The sequence below is a fragment of the Triticum dicoccoides genome, chromosome 5B, assembly GCF_002162155.2.
Source record: "Triticum dicoccoides isolate Atlit2015 ecotype Zavitan chromosome 5B, WEW_v2.0, whole genome shotgun sequence".
In the NCBI taxonomy this organism is placed as follows: Eukaryota; Viridiplantae; Streptophyta; class Magnoliopsida; order Poales; family Poaceae; genus Triticum; species Triticum dicoccoides.
This window is the reverse complement of record NC_041389.1, coordinates 413,104,836-413,109,959: the sequence shown is the minus strand read 5'-3', so window position 1 is coordinate 413,109,959 and position 5,124 is coordinate 413,104,836. Positions and strand designations below refer to the sequence as shown.

Below are 5,124 nucleotides of genomic sequence, written 5' to 3'. Positions count from 1 at the left end.
TAGGGCGCCGCTGGCCGCATGTCCACCACTGCTGGCTCCGCTCCACCGTCGTTTGTGTGCGGCTCCTCTAGCGACGGATGCAGCAAAACAAAAGCGTTGATCCAACAAAAAACGTTGTGGGCGAACCAAAAACCGCTGCCGGCGCAAGCGAACCCCTACCACCTCAACATCCCACCACCCAACATTGCTGGTTCCAGCAAAAATAAACAACAAATTCTGCAAAATTTGATGCTGTTGCAGCAAAAACATGCGGTGCCAGCAAAAACACCATTCGGTTCCAACAAAGAATAACACCGGTCGCAGCAAAAAACACCGTTGGTTCCAGCATCCTGCTGCCCCAGTTCTAGCACGTTGCCATCTCGCGGGTCACCGTCGTCGCAGCTTCTGTGAGCACCCATGGCAACTTTCCTATTAGCTGGAGGCAGCTTTTTCACGGGCGGTTGCAGCCATGGACATGCAGGCAACCGCCCACTGCCAGTTAGCTTGGATAGTATGAATCTAGCAAAACAAATGGTTTGATTCCACCAAAACAAAAACATGGTTCCAGCAAAACAAAAACCCAGTTCCAGCAAAAAAGGCTCACCGTCGTCGATGGCAGCAAAAAGCTTCACTAGTCCCAGCAAAAACAAACGCTGGTTGTAGCTTAGTGATTTGTCGGTTGCAGCATGTTCGACTCACCGCCAATATTGGTTGCAGCTTATCGCTCTACCGGTTCCATTCTCCGCTGGCCAGTTCCAGCAAAATTATTAGCTGGTTGCGCTGGAGGGGCAGGGGAAGAGGGGATGGACGACGGCCATCAACACTGCCCAAACGGCTCCAGCACCACCCCCAACGGTGGCTACGAGCACCCTCCTACACCGTCGTGCCATGGCCCCTGCGCATCGCCACCGGTCGCAGCAGCAGGAGCGCCCCCCGTCGTGGTCGCTCGTGTTGTGGGGTGGACGGTGGGGTTGTCGGTTGGCTTTGGGTGCAGGCGTCCAGCTGCTGAGGCATAGAGTAGATGAGAGAGAGCTGGGATGTGCGTCCATGGTGGATTTGGTGGTATGAAGCAGAGGCGGTTGGGGAAAATGAAGAAAGGAGATGAGGATAAGAAAAGAAGCGACGGGGAATAGCGGTGGAGTGGGGCCCATAGTGATTAGTCGTGCGGGCGCGTGGAAGGGTGATGTGGCGCACTGACTCGCGACGCGGCCGGCCGAGCGCTCGACCGGTCATCCGTACCCAAACGTTTCCCTTTTTTAGTGGGAGTTAGATGTATATAAGCGTGGAAAGTGGTGGGAGATAATTTAATATATTTGATATTCGTATTCGATAAAAGAGACATTTACATTTGTGCCCCTAACTCGAACCCACTACTCAAATTTACCCCTAACTTTTTGATGTGCTCAAATTTGCCCTAAAAAGCATTTTAAGTCACAGGAATGCCCTTCCATCTGGTCAAAGTTGTTTGACCAAAACTTTGAAAATTCATAACAAATTCATATGAACTTATAAGAATGCAAAATAAGATATCAAAATGCTCATAAAAACAACACCTATATGCACATGTCATTTACGTTCATGAAAAAAGCAATCTTTAAAGCTTTTTAGGGTTTATAACATTAAAAACAATTTAGGGTGAATACAGATAAATGCACATGTAGGTGAGGAACGTAAATGACATGCGCGTATAGGTGATGTTTGTATGAACATTTGGATATCTTATTTGCATTTTTCTGACTTCGTATGAATTTGTTATGAATTTTCAAAGTTTTGGTCAAAAAACTTTAACCAGATGGGAGGGCATTCCTGCGACTTAAAATGCTTTTTAGCGACAAATTTGAGCACATAAAAAATTTAGGGGTAAATCTGAAAGTGGGCGCAAATTAGGAGCATAAATGTAAATGTCCCTCGATAAAATGCCTATGGCAAGTCAACATCTGCATCAGAACAAAAATGGAAGTGAATATGAGAAATATCCAATCTTACTTTACAAATATAAATTTGGTACCAAATTTTAGAAGAAATACCTATGCGGAAGCGGATCTATCCGTATCCAAAAAAGTTAGCAACTTTAAGAAATTATATGTCCATAAATCAGTCGGTGGGATGAGAGACAGAGAAATGTGAACGCATGCAATCAGGGAGAGAGATTTTTTTACTACCTTCCTATTGAGGAGTATCTACTACTTTTCATAGAAGGCATGTACTGGATGGTGAAAGGGCACACATGAAAATATGAGAGGAAAAGCCAAAATACACCTTACATTGTGGAATATTTAAATACATTACAACCGCGCACTATTCCAGCCCTCTCACGCATTTGAAGATTTTGGCCGTCAGATTAAGAATCTGGGTCATCTTGGCCGTCCGATGCTCAGTTTCGCGCTAACTGGGCCGCTGTCTAAGCGGCTCCTACTCCGATAGAAAAAACGGTGGCCTCTGGTTAATCGGGCCTGTTTACACTCGGAGCTCATTCAACCCCATGAAGCCCGCAAACACGTCCCTCTCCTTCGTCTATATCTTTCCCCGACCTTCCCTCGCCGCCGCCGCCACTGCCACTGTCGACGCCAACCTCCAGCCACGGCGTTCCTCTCTCACCCGAGCGACGAAGGCACCCCCTTGACCTCGCCTCCGACCGTATCGTTGTGCGTCACCGCCGCCGCTGCCACTGTCGACGCCAACCTCGAGCCACGACATCCCTCTCTCGACCGAGCGACAAAGGCACCCCCGACGGCGGGTACACGTCGGACACGCACGAGGATCCGAAAGACCGCAAGCACAAGAAGGAGATGGTGGGCGAGTTGCCGCCGCAGGCCTGGTCCAGCTTCTTTCTACGCCAGGTTTGAACTTCTCGGTTGCCCCGTTGCTGGATCCTACCTCGGTCGAGCCCCCGGCAAGCAAGGTACGATCATACGTCATATGATCTTTTGGCGCGATCGAAATAGCATCGGTCACTTGCTGATGGAGGCACGGCCGGTCACGGTGTCTACAATGGCAGCATGTGGATGTGTATGCCCCGACCCCTCCTATACGTGCACCTCTGCAGCGATCTAAAGGTATGGACCATGCTAACCTGCCGTGGCACTCTACAACTACCATATTTCCAATTTCTTTCTGTTGAGATGGCGCTTTAGCCTTTGCACTTGAACTGTTTGATGAATTGCCGATATGATGTCAGTGTTCACCAGATATGATGTGAAAAATATGATATCTTCGGGTATTTATCCTCCTAAATATTCAGATATTCTTACCCTGTAATCCTCACTGCTCACGACTAGACATAGCTTTCTGATGTATCTTTTGGATTTGGTCGATGTCAATCAGATATCAGGACGTTTGTGAGGACATATATTTCCGATACCTGTATTCTGTAGCAAAAAAGTCTAATGTCTCTGTTCTCCAAATAATTGATTACCAACTCACTATACAGCTGCAGATTGGTCAATAACATCTTTTTTCATGTAAGAGCTGGGTGTTTTGATTGAAAGTATATTGGGGATGTATTGAAGTAATTTTTTTCTTTCCCTCTCCCCAGCATTTTTGATCTTCGATATATGCTATATCTCTTTCTACTTCTTTCATGCATTATAAGAAACATGTGACAGTGGACATGTTTAAGAAAAAAAAGAATATGGCAGTGGAGATCAGTAGATCTAATTTTCTTTGCTGTGCAAAATGTGTCTATTTTCTAATGTAAGGCCAACTTTCGCTTCTAGGATGTTTTTCCTTGGCTGCTGTATCTATTTCTAATTTGTTGCAAATTCAATATCTTCATACTAATTCACTGGTTTCATGATTGGCTCCTCACTAAGTTATCACTGGTTCTATGTTTTTTTCTCATGTATGTACATTGTGTTCATAACTGAAATCCCCTTTCCATGACGGAAGCTGATTCCAGATTTTTGACCTCTCTTCAAATTAAATTAAATATATTTTCTGTCAAGCTCTATCATTTATTTTGTGAGCTATTTAGGCCATCCTTATTCTGATTAAGCCAGACATTTTGTGAGTTACTTCTGTGTAATGGTACAACAGCTTTTCTCTGAGCTGGATGACCTGAAGCGATGCTTGATTCGGTACATTTGAAGCGGCACGTTTACAGGACACATGCAGTTTTTTTCACTTTACATATGTTAAATTATATTTGCATGGTGTGGTGTTGTTGCAGCGTTGAGGAAAAATAACAGGTTGTAACATATGAAAATAACCAATACTCCTAGAATTCCAGCTTATAGAGGCTATGGTAGGAATGTTGAGAGGTATGTCTGCTAGCTGCATTAGTTATTTTATAAATTGAGTGGGCAGAAATTTGGAGATTTCTGCGTTCTTTCTGTGGCATCCATTCATTGGTCTGGCCTATTTTCATGTGTTGTAGTACATCGACTAAGAACAAGATCATTATTTTTATCCAGGACTACCAAGTTAAGAGTATTTAGACATTGTTTTGTTTCATTGAGTAAATTGGTCTTGTGAATCTAAATCTGTGTGTTTGTTTGACTAATGCAGGTGTAATTCCTCAAGCATATTGGCTGGTCACCCGAGCCTAATTGACAAATTATTCAACCTGTTCATGGATCAGGCAAAATATTCCATTCATAATAAATGTATTTGGTTTGCTTTCAGTTTGTTGATTTTAACAAGCTTCGGAATACAATAGTTATGTTAGGTCAGTTGTTAGCTTTTTACATCTTCACAAATAGGTCAGTTATTAGCTTTTGACATATTCACAAATAACTGATGATACCTTGCAGGCTATTCAAACGAAAAAAACATGCATGCATCATGACCGGCTCGAGGTGGTTGGAGGTTATTTAATTTAGGTGAAACAGTTCCAACTTCAACTATTTGGTTTGGGAAGTATATATATACTCTTGCTGCTAGGAATAGCAGGCACCATGATATTCTCAGTTTTCTTTATTCTTGTCAAGCTTTACATCACAGCGACAAAGACATGCATGCGTCATGACCGGCTGGAGCTGGTTGGGCGATTAGTTACAGTATTGTCACACTATTATTGGGTATTTTTTCAATGCCTCATATTTGACAAAGGGGATTACATGTATTCTCTCAAAAAAATGACAAGTTTATAGGTGTACTTTTCAATATGTGCTGATGATGTTGATGAGACAAATTCAAGAGCCGATC

The 5,124-nt window shown here is 43.7% G+C and overlaps 1 long non-coding RNA gene across 2 annotated transcripts; it reads left to right on the top strand.

Moving 5' to 3' along the window:
- Positions 1-2,454: 2,454 nt before the first annotated feature.
- On the top strand, positions 2,455-5,032 carry LOC119309652. 2 transcript variants are annotated; one of them, XR_005150587.1, is made up of 3 exons: positions 2,455-3,035; positions 4,486-4,645; positions 4,731-5,032. It is a non-coding gene; the product is annotated as an uncharacterized LOC119309652 (long non-coding RNA). The 2 variants fall into 2 exon arrangements; XR_005150586.1 differs by having other exon boundaries at positions 2,455-4,645.
- The last annotated feature ends 92 nt before the right edge of the window (positions 5,033-5,124 follow it).